The sequence below is a fragment of the Dinoponera quadriceps genome, unplaced genomic scaffold, assembly GCF_001313825.1.
Source record: "Dinoponera quadriceps isolate SergipeBrazil2010 unplaced genomic scaffold, ASM131382v1 scaffold120, whole genome shotgun sequence".
Taxonomy (NCBI): Eukaryota; Metazoa; Arthropoda; class Insecta; order Hymenoptera; family Formicidae; genus Dinoponera; species Dinoponera quadriceps.
In genome coordinates, this window is record NW_014554309.1 from 489,330 (window position 1) to 504,409 (window position 15,080).

Below are 15,080 nucleotides of genomic sequence, written 5' to 3' on the forward strand. Positions count from 1 at the left end.
AATAATCGCGCAGCCGTCGGGAAGATCGGAAACTGATGGTGAAATCAAGACACGTGTCTCGGCGTTTGCCATGAATATCGGCGGCCCGATCCATTACGTTCTCTCCCTCTTTCGACCGATGCGCCGAGTTTTCCTTAATTGGTAACTTCCGGTGATAACTGCACGGGGCAGTGCGCGCGCCGTCGCACCTAATACCGACGCGGAGCGGTGACGACGCTTCGCAAACGTAATTCGCGTCGATCGCGACCTTGGATAATATCTTTTCGCTCGCGACTTTGTCGACGAATGCGAGACGGCGATTCGTCGAGCGTCGCTAAAAATAGCTCGCGGGGGAGCAGGATGGACGAGGGAGGGGGGGGGGCGTTGTTCGTTTAACCGCGCGGCGATCTTCAGCGGGTACCCTTTGTTCCGCGCGCTCCACGCCGAGATAAATTACAGCCTCGCATTGCGCGCTCGTCCCGTTCTCTCCCCCTCCCCCTCTTTTTTCTCTATCTTCCTCGCGGTTTTAGAATAAGCTTCTAAATATGATAATTATCTCTCTTTTTATCTCACGGTGGGAACGTCGTTTAACGCGCTTGTCACTAACGCGCACGCGTGCAACTCGAACGAGACGATCTTATCGGCGCATCTCACGGCCGACGAATATTGAATTTCCGGCGAATATCAAGTTTCTCGTATCGCTATGTCGAGACAATCGGCGGAATTTCGCTGGTATCCGCGGTGTACGGTGATTCGCGCCGAAAAACTCCGGTCAGCTATGCGTCCACGTGCTTCCCACTCTCTCTCTCTCTCTCTCTCTCTCTCCAACGGCAGATCGAAGTCGACTAGGAAGTCCACGTGAAAACGTTATTAGCATAGCACGCGCGGAGAAACCGTAGCGAGCCGGGTATCGTCGTCGGTTCCGCGTTTCACACACCGGCCGCACGGCCCCGTGTACGTGCTACTTACACGTCGGGCGCTCCGTTGCACGACGAGGATCCCCGTAATATTTTAATGGGTCGCTATGTCGATTATTTTAATCGTTTCCTCATTACCGATCGCTCCCGTCCGCGCGCGAGCGCACCTCGCACGATCGCGCACGCCGCGGCAATTACGTACACGAGACGCCTTCCTGGAAACAATCCTTCCGATCGCTCCGGGCGCAGCAGCGACGACACGTATGTCCATTTCAACGGCATGCGTCCGTCCGTCCGGCCGTTTGCGTCGATCGCAATTAGACGAACAAGGCGAGTACCGATCATGACGCTTTCGCTCGACCGGCACCGCGCGAGATTCCGGGAGTGCGCAGTCGCTCGTCGTCGAGTCCTACCGCTAATGAGTCCGCTTTGAATCCGCGCGTGTTGCCGGGCGAGAGGCATTTCGGCGCTTTGATCGGCTTACTGCGGGTCTTAATCGCAGTCGGGAGGCGCGGCATCCCGTGTCAGCGCAATTGCGCGATCGAAATTTCGCGGGTAGATAGGTAGGTAGGTAGGTGCCCCGAGAGTGGTTCTCGTGCGCTCGATCTCACGCTACGTGGTAGAGAGAAAGAGAGAGAGAGGCGATACCGAGATGTGGTCGTAATATGCATCGGTAGGTCTGCGCCGTTCTGAACGTGTTCGCCGGATTAACGCGATATACGGTCGCAATTGGCTCTAGTGTATCGCACGATATCCCGTGTATGCACGTAACAAGTATTAAATTATTGAACCCCGAGAGCGTGTGTCGTGGGAGACACGAGGGACGCCCGATTTCCTAGCAAGTCGAACGTCGTCTCGCGTCGATCTCGCACTAAACTGTGCCGCGAGTCATCTTGTTATTGAGACACTTCGTTTATGTCGTATCTCCAGCTGTAATTTGTGCTTCATCCGTTATCGACTATAATCCTTTTGAGAACAAATGGAATCAGCTGTATCCATCAGCGACTGATTAACTGCAGAAGTAACTGATCATGCTGGATCAGTTCGCGTCAGCAGCTTGTGATTATTCTATCGGTGTGATTGATCGAGTTAATTAGTAATCATTGGTAGTGCGTATTAGGCGATGTTCAGTTTTACTGCAGTCAGTTACTGCATCGCTCAAAAATATCGGTTAGACACTGAATGCTACCGTCAGTAACCGATGACAATTTGGTGGACAATGGCGGAGAAGTAAAAGAGGGCTAAACTGGTAGTGACAACTGGGCATTAATTTACCGGATAACTGACGAACTAAATCTCAGTTAGAAATAAAATGTTCGCGAGATACAATTTTATTAGTTGAAATTATTAGTATGAGCAATTATAAGCTGATTAATTGCGCTCTGGTTATATCGTATGTAGACAACACAAAACACGTTTATATCAATCGATAAAATAATGTATTAATTAAGACTGAGTAACGATCTAGAAGTCCCGGGATAGCTTGCCATCAAGATAAACGTGTTTTTCAAGTACGACGTTGCATTAAATCAAATAAATTTCTGGCAAGATTAACATCTTTTCTTTTAAAAAAGTAAATTTGTGAAGCTGTGAAATACGATTTTAGTATTTACTATCTATGCAATCTAATATTTTTCTACTTTTTTCTAATTTTTCTTCATTACAACGTTTAAATTCAAGCAGCTAATACATTTAGCTATGATAGCAATGACATTACCTGTTCTTACTTTCAAAACACGTTTTAGCCGCCACAGCTATATTTTAACTATTTTAATTTCTTTGAGTGTGCGCCTTGCAGGAGAGAGAGGAGACAGGTGAGAAAGGGCGAAAGAAAGGGAAGCGCGTAGGTGTATTCTTTGAATTCGCGCCGATACACTCCGGAGTCGGCCGGAACGTTGCGCACGGTGGCCGCTCGCGGTAACGCGATCGGTAATTCGGTTAACCGCTCGACTCGTATGTTTTATCCTAATGAGAACAACGGTCGCGACCGATACGAGACTCCTGGGAATTGGCGGCGTCGACTGATGAAGACGAAGAGGGAGGCGGAGGCGGAGGGGCCGAGGGGAGGGCGGTGGGACGGGGGTCGTTAAACTCACGGGAGAAACGCGGTTCCCGGGTCGCTCACGACACCACACGCACACACACATCATACGTACACACATACATATATTCACACACTGGACGGCGGCCGATACGCTAATTTAATTAGCAGGAAATGGACGAGCGGCGACGGAGCCGCTAGGATTCGTGTGCGTGCGTGTGCCGCGACATTAATGCATGAACGCTCTTGGAGGAGGCGAGGAGAGAGACGAGGGGATGAGAGGTGAGGAGGACGGCCGGCGGCATGAGCCAATTCTACTTCGCTCGCATGACCAGCTTTTGCTCGAAATGAGCCGGTAATTTACGTATCGCCCGCTGCTCGATGATATCTGCGGAAGGCAGCGCGACGCGCGGGCGCGATGCGGTGGAAACAGGCCGCGGCGAAAGTAACTCCGCGAGATTGAAATTCGTCGGGTTACCGGGAGGACCCCGGTGTTATCAAGTGCAATCCACGATCGAGCCCACGGGCTCGTCGCGCCTCGTCTTGCGGCGAGCTCGAAGCCGCGGGAGTACGCGACGAAATTGTTCGCTCGCGCGCGGCCGTGCCGCCGCCTCCGGCGGGAATTTCTGTCGGGTTCGTGCAAAAGTTCGTCCCGATTTTGGATAAAAATGTACATATAATATTTATTTACTTTCAAATGTAATCAATCGGTTAAGTATGCGCCGTTTTTCGTTCGATAATCTGCCACACTAGAAAATTAAAGTTATTTTCGGCGCTAAACATACTCTTTTTTTTTTTATCATAAAGATAACTAGAAAAACAATTTTTCTTTTTAGCAACACTGTAATCGTCGCTCATCAAGTTCGTCGTCGGCTTTGGCATTCCCTCAAAATTTAACGAAAAAAGCTACGCCCACCTGTTCACCAGTTTACACTCTGCGTTTTACCTCAGTTCCTATAAATATCATCGTTTGAACTTGACTTTGTTCCAATTATTTGTATATTTGTTTCCACATTAATGATTATATTTTCTATTTTATCCTCATTTCATACATATATTTTACATTATATCTCTATATTCATACCGAGGAACGATAACCGTGATTTGAATGACACGGTGCGTTTCTCAAGAGTGCGCCGCGGACGACTTTCGCGCTGTAAGATATAATTGCGGAGATTTGAGGAACGGCGAGGCGCGTCGAGGAAACGTCTTTCTTACGGTCGTGAAGTCGGCCGCGGTTCGCGAACGCATTACGGGGTCTCGCATGTCCTACGACGGACAGGAACAGAAACTTTAGTCATAATACCGTGCATTCACACCGGCTAGTTCTCCCCTCCTCCCCCGTCGTAGCTTCGAGCGGTATCATTGTAACGTCTCATTCTAACTGGTTATCTGGTGGCTATCAACCCGGTCAAAACACGGCAGGCAACCTGCCGGTTCAATATGAACCGATCGCTTCCTTATCTACGATCAACAGGAAGAAATTACTCAGGAGAATGACAGTGAGGTGAACGTTGAACGCTGGAGTTGTATTTATTAAAGCGGCATCGCGGGGATCGGAGATCCGGAGATAGCGCGCGCGCGCGCGCCAGCGAGCGTACGAAGTGAAGATCGCGCCGAGTAATGATAAACAAAGAAACAAAGAGAGGTACCTCGAGACCGAGATTATCGTGCGACGCGATTTATAATACTAATTCCACACCGATCGGCCGCTTCCCATGACTTTAATTTCCAGCAAAAGGTTATTTCCCACCTATCCGCCTTCGCGTTTGGAAACTCTTGTCCATTGTCGGTGACTTTCTTTCTTTTCCTCGCGCACCTTTCTCATTGACGTGTACGGCTCGCTGACAATGCGAAATCGTGTGGAAATTCGAGAGACCTGCATGCAATATCCGCGCGAGAAGGACGATCGCGATAATGTTCGCGGAATATTGCCCGCAAGGAGAGCGAACGATACGCTCTCTGCGATGGATCTCAGGCGGGAGATGAAAGCGGAGACGCGAGGCGTTGCTCGCGGCTCGTTTGTGTTCTCATGGAACGACGAAGAGAGAGGAATAGAATAACGTTGATACGCCTTCCCGGAAAAACCGTAAAGCCGATAAGGTAATGGTAATTGAATGAACGATTATACCCGGGTAGTTACAGTGAATAAATTGGCGGAGTGCGCGGAGAAGAAAGGGACGGAATATACGCGAGAGAGTATCCCGCGACGACAAAAGCGGCGAACGGAAACCGACGAACGGGGGGTGTGCATATACACGCGTGTGTGTGTTTCGAGTTTAGGAAAAACGCGAGTCGTAACGGGGAACGCGATGTGTAACCGCCGAAAGAAGAAGCGCTTTATGCCAGACCGCGAGCAAAATGCGGCGAACGCTTCGCGAGAAGTCGTAAACCGAGAGGGGGAGAGAGAAAGACGGCACCAAAGGTGAAGGCCGGAAGCGGTAAATGAACGGCGAGGGAAAAGACGACGGAACGTCGCGCCGCCGCGTCAGCGTGGAAAATACACAATGACAGAAAGAGGGTACTCTAATGGCCCAGATTTTATCGGCGTCTTCTCCCCCCCCCCCCTTCCGAAGCGGCCTCTCTCACCATCGGTACCNCTATGCACCGCGCGGCGGATAGAAAACGCGTGTTATCTCGACACGAGGGTCTGAAAGTCCACTTCGTAGAAACGCGCGAGATTTCGTGGGAAAATCCGTTTCGCGCCGATGCCGGCAGATTTTCACCGCGGACTCCTGTCATTACGACAGCACGCGTAATGCGCCGCAACGATATGTCACGCGTGATACTCGCGGGATCGGATTGCGATTCGTTCGCGTTGAAATTCTCAAACGCTGCATCCGGCGATACGGGCCGCGTATGTTGCGCTAGATAAATTCGCAATTTATCGGTCAGCATCTACACGCGCGATTAATATCGCAAAACAGTGTTGCTTTTATTATATTTCATTTATGAGGGATGAGACTTCTCCCGTACGTAACCTTATGGGCTATTTTATTATTTCAACACTGGGAGAATTTTATAGTACGAGTTACCGTGTAATTTTGTAATCGAGGGACATATCAATATTCTTCTGCCTCTTAATTTATTATCTTTCCTCTCCATGCACGATAAAAACATTTGTTACAAACGGTCCAGCTAAATTTTCGTGCTGCTTTAATAAGACGAATATGTTAATTTTACATATTTGTGTACTTTTTAACATATCCCCCCTATTAAAGTAATACAAAAATTTCGGTGGACCATTTGTCACACGAAATTTTTTACCGTGCATGTACTGAACTTATTGTGCTGCTCAGCAAAATTTGCTACGTTCCTCAACCAAATAAATAAACTCTATTAACAGTACATAATGTAACATTTCTTACATTATTAGAAAATGTAATAAAAAAATCGAAGGGAATTTATATGAAAAAAGCTATAATATCCCCTCCGTGAAGATATATATCTTTACTTATTTAAAAGAAGCCGCCTTACTTTTCGCTTCAAATTTTTTTCTGCTTCTTATTATTTCCTTATCTTCTTCAGATTTATACCTTTCTGCGATCCTACATGACCGAGACAATAAAGACCATATTTTGCTTCGTATCGATTTCACGTGACGTGCGGAACATTATCGATTTACAAGCCGGTATCTATCGGCGCTTTCGCTGGCACACCTGTGATGCATAAAATTACACCGGCCGGACTATGAGTCTTAATTATTCGCTTATTTGTCAGGCTGTACCGCGTAAATCGTTTGCGTGCGATCAGCGCTATCGGTCGGCTCGCGTGCAGGATGCATCGCCGCCGATTGAAAGTGCGTTTCACTGTTTCGGCGACGATGTGGAATGTTGGCGAGCTTTCTACTACAGGTATGTACAAAGCGTACGACTTCCGGCACGAGCACCGTGTCGGAATCTCGCCGGCGTCTCGTCGACGGGCATAATTAACGTGAACTCGCGAGTCCGGGATGCAGTGGCTCGTATTATGTGTATGAAAATTCTTGGACGTTACTCCGAGTTGAAATTTTGCTTCTGCATTAATTCTGTAAATTTCCTCGAATTCGAAAGATCAATGAAAAATCGATACACAATACTACATATGTTTACTTGCTGCCATCTCCATATTGAGAAAAGACTCATTTCGATTAAAAAAATCAACAATCGTGACATTTACGCTACATTTTGTGGCCGGTTTTCGTAGTTATAAATTATTTCGAACCTTCAATTGGGAACATAATTATAATTATACAGATTCGTATTCATTTACCGTTATTCGGCTGTTCGGATCGATATCTCTTGTATGAAATAATACAATAGGAATACAGAGTACAAGTTGACGAATAATTAAAAATTTATGAAGCTGTAATTACTTGTCAAGTAATGACGGACTATGAATGTCGGTCTAAATTTCGACTCGGGATATCTTCTTATCCTCGGTTGGTTCATCTTAAGCGCCCATTAAAATAAAAAAAATGCATGATAAATGATTTGACATACCTGGCAATGTATGACGTACCGCTCTGCTCTCATGTCGGCATCCTACGTCCTTCCCGATTCAGCATCCTGGCTCGCGGCTGCTCCGGATACTCACTCATGGCACTGACACTGACACTCCACTCCACTCAGATGCGATTCGATCGGAGAAACGTGTGTGTTAATTAAAGCGTTGCCGACGAGAATCCAATTAAATATTTTAAGATCCAATGGAAGCGATAACTAATTCACCAACTGGCGCTCCGCGTCACGGTATGTACGTCGTTCGTCGGCTCAAAGCGCAATGTCTCTTTTATGGAAAAATCCGCGTGATCCACACGAAAGTCCTTGTGACTTTAACCTCCTTGAAGGTTTGGTATGTTTGGAAAGCGTCGATTGTTGTGATCTGCCGGCTGTTTATATAGCGTAACGACGATCAACCATTCACGACATTTACACACACTCATACACACAGCCTATAAGTAAGTTGAATAATAATAATAAACTAGGATACAGAAACTATCAAATCGTTTAAAGGGCGTCTGAAAAATTATAAATGAATTATGATAAAATATAAAGCTACGAGAAGCTAAGCACGGAAGTTCTAGTGCAATCTTAATATTAATTATGTCATTATTAATATTATTGCGGGAGAGTAAAATTGTCCATTGTGTGTACAAAACGTACTGACTTTTGGGACGAACGAAACACGGCGACAGCCTTTCGAAACGACTCTTTGAATCGCAATAATATTCGTTATTAATTTAAAATTCCCTGGCTGAGGCAATATTTTTCGCAATATAATAAGTAGAGTCATTAAATTGCTCACTAATTTAGTTAGCAATTGGGTGAGGTTTTTCAGGAAATTTTAAATTACTAACGAATATTTTACTGGGATTCAAAGGGTCGGTTCACAGTAGAAGGTTGCCGCTACGTTTCGTTTGTCCGAAAATTTGGTATATTTCGCACACACGATGGACAACTTTACCGTTCCACAATAATATTAATAGTGACATCATTAATATTAAAATGATATTAGAACATCCGTGTTCGGCTTTTCATAGCCTTATATTCTACTTTACCTTTCATCAGAATTGTTATATTTTAAAATTTAAATGATTTATCATTATATCTGATAAATTTTCCCATAAATTATTGATCTACGAAAATGATTCTTCCTCGCAAAAATTCTCATCGTCGACGAGAACAATAAATGACGTAATAACGGTCTAACGTTAGGCAAAAGCCGTCTTTTTGTCCGACAATCGTCAGAGTCGTGTATCATACTTCCGTAGAAAAGAAAGAAACACGACCACTCATAATTGCACGATCCTTTGTGCGGCAATGAAGACAAAATCGCTCACTAGACATCCGAGACGAAGGAGAACGAGCGGTTTTCTTTTCGAACACCTGGACTCGAAAGAATCTTTTAGCTCGCTATTTACCTTGTTGAGGCCATGTCCGGCCAGACGTTACGAGGATATCGAGGAGGAGTTTCGATCTTTTATAATGAAACGAATCTACGGTCGAAACAGGTGAAGGCCCGTGGAACCGACGTGTTTCACACGCCTGCACGCGCGTGCATCTCCGTTCGTCGTCGTCGTACGTTAACGTCGTCGTCGTCGTCGTACAATAAAAGGGCTGCATCCGCTGTAGACGCATCGGCCGGACAATAGGTTTCCCCGGTAGACGAAATTAGTGTTATTATTGGACCAAATGTCTGGGGCCACGTCGTGGGAAGAAATGTTTCTCGACAGCCTCCACTTCCTCCGGTCTGCTCCTTCCTCGTCTTGTTCCTCGTGCCGTTTCTCGCTCCACTTTTAAGTGACAGCAGGCGATTTGACTCTAGATGTGGCGGCCGCTACGCGATGATCACTCGTTTTTTACTTCGCACACCGATCCGAAAGATGTCGAAACGTCGGATGTACGAAACGGACTGAAATAAGTCGCGTACTTATTCGTAGATTAACTGTGATACTCTGTAATATTTACTGTGTAAATGAGCTCAAATCTAAAGTATCCTTTACAAAAATATATTTGGCGTTTTCAACTCGCGAAAACGGTTAGTTTGAATGGTGAAAGCGTGCATCCATCTGAGTGAACAAGATCAACATTGAAATGTAAAATGTATTCTTCTAACAAGTGTTGAATATCAATTCAACGCTAAATATTAACGTAAATGCAATATGTTAAATTGTACAATACACGCATATGTTAAAAATTTAATACAAAAACAAAGATCGACTTGAACACAAGTAAAACATGTTTTTTACCCTATGCGATTGAATTAAGAAAATTTTTTTCATCGATAAATTCCATTGTAAGGCAATATTATTTTCGATTTATGTATCTTCGTCTTGTATATAAAATCCGCGACAACTCTTCCGTCGACAATGAAAAGCGCCGATGAGAGAGATGAAAAGTCAACGTCCGCGCTATTGTGGTCGCCCGGTTTTGTGTCATAAAGTTATCACGCGGCTTCTCGTCCTGCAGAACGGCGCATGACGCGGCGAAACGATGGATGTTGCGGCGAGCAGGCAACCATAAGGGTAGAGCCCGTGACGCAAATTATGATCAAAGACTGCAATTATACGTATACATCTACACGTGCACTACACGTGCAATGCAGTAGAGTACATCAACATTATAACTGGGCGTTCGAAAAGTACGAGCGTCCATCGTGCGCGCAGATTTATCGGCAACAATTTCATTCGCGTCGCAAAAAGAGAGAGAGAGAGAGAGAGAGACGAGCGTATTATCGTTCTCGAACGTCAGCCGTTCGTTCCGTCGTCGTCGTGATAGGAATGTCACATTCGCTCGTGAAACAAAGAGACGGACGTGTCTCGTTTCGGTCGGGCTTGATACGCGAAAGGATGTTTAAAAGAGCTACTCTCCGCGACGAGGCTCGGTACAAAGAGGGCCGGCGGTTACGCGGTCGACTTTATAAATTTACAACCGCAAGAGAGAAAATAATCGTAACGACGCGAGAGAGAAAGGAAGAGAGAGAGAGAGAAAAGGAGAGGTCTCGACGACAAAGGGGCCGCGCGAGGAGGACCGGAGAGGAGGGAGGGGAGCAGAGAGGAAATCGTGGCACGCCGGAGTGCAGTAGATTGTATTCAGAGGCTCGACAGGAAGTAGGCGTTCGATGGAATTCGGCCAAGGTAGGAGCCGACCGAAGGTGGAAGTCGCCCATTATGATTACGTCCTTTCGTTTGTAAAAACAAACCGCGTGCCGTGCGCGCGAACGCGCGCTGGAACGTGGCTACCGCCCACGCCCTGAAAAAGGGGAAAACGAGGTTTAGAGAGCGCAAGAGAACCGGTGTGTGATTCGTCGAGGCGACGTTGTGCTCTCGCTTCGGGTGTCCGTGCGACTCGTGTGCCGCTCGGAAAATGCGTTCGCCTTTTCCGCTCGACACGGGAAGGAGGGAATGCGCGTTCGCACCTTCCATCGCGGTGGAAAGTGAACGTTCCCGCCGAGACGCGCCTCAACGCCCCGCCGCGATCGATCAATTTTACCGTAAATACAGACTCGAAATACCGCGGTCGATAATCGGCCGTGATTGAATGCGCGCGAAATGTGTATCCATTAGCCGGGCCGCGGCGATTGATATATTTTATCGGGCGATAATATGTATCCGCGACTGTTACGAAAGCCGACGGTGAATTTAGCCGAGTGTTTAACGCCGCTTTCGGCTGACAAATACGACTTGTCCGGCGTGCGAAAAGAGCTCTCGATTCCGTTGCGAATTACGAATCAACTCACGCGGGTTTCTCTTTTTTTCTCCCCTGCAATTTCCGCTGATACATAAATATGATTAATCAGCGCGTGATAAAATAATAGAACAGAGCTAGGTAATTACGAAATGGCGTCAAGAAGAAATCCTCGTGGCGGTGAACGTGTCGATCGCTCTTCGTGTGTACCGTGTTATCGTCTGCGAGGTGCGCGCACGACGGCCGTTGGAATCGCCGCGGATCTCGGCCCGTTTCTATTTCCGCGCGCGTTTTTACGCATTCCGCGCGGACAAGCGCAATTATCTTAATCGTCGAGCGACCCGTCGCCCGTGTCAGCGGCGGGGGCTTTTGTTAAGCCTACCGAGCGCGCGCCTTCTCTCCGGGACGGGATCTCAACGACCTATACACACACACACATGTGTCCGCTAATCTCTCGGAATCATCTAAATGCCTACCAACGATCCGTTCCCTCTCGCGGCCGCGCGAGTGTTTCATCATCGAAAATTTCTTAACAGTCGGCCGGCCGGCCTGCCCACCGCGCAACATGCTCACGTATACACACGCATACATACGTGTCCGTGTACACACGCTCGTGTACTCTCGCCTCTTCATTCTTCGCGAGCCCGTAAATCCCTCGAATGATTGATTGCGCCCGCGTCACGTCCATCCATTCGGCCCTTTTGCACGCTCTATGTACCTTATGCACACCTCTTACCTCTCCTTTTTCGTACGCCGCGAAGGCGCGCGCCTTTACTCGGATCGCGCGCGACTATCGATTTTCTCGAATAATTAACGCGCCCCGACGAACGATCCCGCCGACGTGGGGTGGTTCCTGCGATTCGCTCGTCGATAAACACGTCGCGCACTGTGATTTTTCGCGATAGCTTATCGTCCCCGACGAAAGCCGACGATTCCGGCTTATTATCGGTGGCGCGCGTAAGAAACGAGATCGGCCCGGCGAATGATTAATTCCCCGCCGATACCGCGCGCGCGATATCGATCCCTCCTCGCGTGTAATTCGATTAACGGGCGGGAGATGTGTAAAGGTGCCGATACCCGGTGCTAAAACTCGGAAATTTATTAGAGCTTAATACTACCGTACCGTGTCGGTCTCGCTTATACTACTTTAATTAACTGCCCGCTGATACCGCATCTGATATCGTTGATATCGGTCGATCCCGCGTGCGATTCAATTACCGCGCGAAACGCGCACTCTGTGCCACTCTCTCTCTCTCTCTCTCTCTCTGAGACCGGGGAAATTTATCCACTTTTGTTACCCGTATTTTGCGAATTTCGCGTTCACCGGTTTAGAACAGTGCAGTTGATCTCTCTATGATTTATCCCGTGCGCACCACCACTTCGTGTCTCCAGATGCCGAGATCAGTGGGAAATCGAGAAACGAGGAGAAATGAACTTTATCACGGTCGGTATCTTGTACGCTGTACCATTCCCAAGACGGGAGGGGGGGAGTTACACGATTTCCAGCCTGTAGCCAGTAACTGGGAGAAATGAGTATAATCGGATCTACCTGACAACCAAACGCGTTTCGGTCGAAGGAGACAGAACTTCTGGTTATAAGAACTAATAAATTTCATTCATGAGAAATGGAAATGTTGTTTCCTCGAACCAAAATGCGTTTGATTGTCCACTGCCAGGCAAATTTAATCAAATATACTTTTCAACGTAGTAAAAGAATCGTAGATGAAGTCATTTTTCTCGTGAGTGTTACTATAGGTGATAATAACCTCACACATTGTTACCACTATTTTTGCAGCTAAAACCATAAAAAAGGGGTTATTATTACAGCTGAGGCAAGAATAACTATAATTAATATTTCGATGTACGCGGGAAAATTAATCTCCAATAAATGATAGATATTCTTGTACGTAAGAATATTATGATCCTCTCAGAAGACTTTTAATCTTGGTTTGAAAATCTTCGAAGAATATTATAATATCCTTGCTTGTACGTGAGAAATGTGAGAATATTATCTGCCATTGATTCAAGACTATTTCTTTTCCGTGTGCGTAACGCGTTGTGCGTGCGCCAACTGTACGCTCGCGAGCTTTTTTCCCACTCGACATGTGAACATTCATCGTCTGAAATGACACCGAAAGCGCGCAAGAGCTTTTAATTAAGCAACACCTCCTGCCGTCGCCTCCCTCCTACGTAAGTGTGTTTCGCCCGGCGAACATCGAAGGCACACGTGCACCCACCACTCGCGCCTCCGGATCATGCCGCGCGTATTTCCAGTAGCGCGCATTGCGCCGCCGCGCTTTATTTGCCTACGTGCATACAAATACGCACGCACGTACGCGCACGGTCGCAGGCACGGTCTTTGCCAGGCCATATCTCTCGTATCGCAATGTGACGGGTGTGTCGGCAGTATATCAGTCCGGCCCCGCCGCCCCGGTCGCCGCTGACAACGAGATATTAACACAATGCGCGCGTAGCTACGCGCGTGCACGCACCGCGTCGTCGGGAAAGCGCGACGCGCTCTCGCGATGCCTCGCGCGCTCGACAATCAAGACAAGCTACGCACCAGGTGTATCAGGCGTCTCCCGACCGCAATTGCTCGCATGATTTTCAATCTTACGCACACGTGCGTAAGATCGAGGAAACAGAAAACTCCGATAAGTTAGTACCGCGACTTATATATTTCCGACGACAAATTTCGAACTTTTTTTTTTTTGACACATTCTGTCCTTAAGGTGTTAACGCTGAGATGTTGTTTGAAATTTAACCTTACGCACGTACATTCTTCCGTGAAAGATGTCGGAAAGATCACATGATGTCGGATGTGGATAAGAAGAGTAATCAAACTTCCAATCTCGCTGGTGGGCGTTGCGTTTTCTCATGATGAAAAATGTGTATACACGATGCGTGCGTAATGTGGAGCGCATTATCATGCAATCCGGCTGGTAAGTGCGTCTATTTTATGGAATAAGTATGCAAATTGGACGAATAAATAGGTAGATAGGTAAATGAGTTTATTCAAGACATCACGCGCCTCAATTATAGTAATTTGTCGAAGTATCGAGTTGAAGTAAAGTACACAAATGTAAACCGCGATCGTGGGTCGTTGTAAGTGATCGACGAGACGGATTCCACGGGCAACGGGCTGTTGGAATGTCGAAGCGCATTCTGTGAACAATAATTGCTCGCTCACTTCCGACTATCGGTTTGTCCTTCGGTCAAATCGACTCTCTTGTCTCGGAAGAAAGCCGCGTAACGGAAGAAGATAACACACTCGGAGCAAATTTAACGGCAGCTCAGAAGCTATATTGATCCATTTTGAACGATAGTGAGTTTTTTAATGACTTGTCCAAAAAAGTGATAAAAAGTGACTTAAGTGATTGAATGACAGCGCTGATGTACGACATACGCTTTCGTGGGAATGAAATGAGAAAATATAAGAAATGTAAAAAAATGTATTTAGTCACGTGCTGCATCCCCGTTCTTCATTTCTTGGAGGATTTCATTTCCAAAACGTGCGACTTCGAGTCACCCGAGGTGTCGTGACAATCTTAGTATCGCTCGAGGTAAACAACGGGGCGCGAGTAATGTTCCGCACAAGGAGCAGCACCCTCCGACGCAATGAAGCCGCGTAATTCACGGATAGAACGCCGGCGATTTGTCGTCGGGTTCTTGTCGCTTATGGGGGCTTTTTCTACTTAGCCGCTACGTAATATCAGAAGGACCGCCGTTCGATCCGAAAGTGATTGTACGTACTCCCTCGTTACGAGCCGCCGAGAGCAGCGACCTTGGTTCGTCAGACTGCGAACCTCAAGGCTGCTGCAATCGGACTGAACGAGTGGGTGGCCGCGAGCGACATGGCGGGGGGGGGGGAAAAAGGGNTGGCGGGGGGGGGGGGAATAAGGGTACGTTCATATTATCTGGAACACCACCGACGCACTAACTGCCGATCTCGAGCGATCGATCTGGATCGCGAAC

The 15,080-nt window shown here is 47.2% G+C and overlaps 1 protein-coding gene and 1 long non-coding RNA gene across 4 annotated transcripts in view; one reads left to right on the top strand and one right to left on the bottom strand.

Annotated features, from left to right (window-relative positions):
• LOC106745830 (UPF0489 protein C5orf22 homolog) overlaps positions 1 to 15,080 on the top strand; it is a 717,157-nt gene that overhangs the window by 356,537 nt on the left and 345,540 nt on the right. The gene's annotated exons all lie outside the window — the stretch shown is intronic.
• LOC106745846 overlaps positions 1 to 15,080 on the bottom strand; it is a 299,346-nt gene that overhangs the window by 269,663 nt on the left and 14,603 nt on the right. For all 3 annotated transcript variants that reach the window (XR_001374561.1, XR_001374563.1, XR_001374562.1), the window contains exon 2: positions 7,419 to 7,936. This is a non-coding gene — a long non-coding RNA (uncharacterized LOC106745846). The remainder of the gene's footprint in view (positions 1 to 7,418; positions 7,937 to 15,080) is intronic.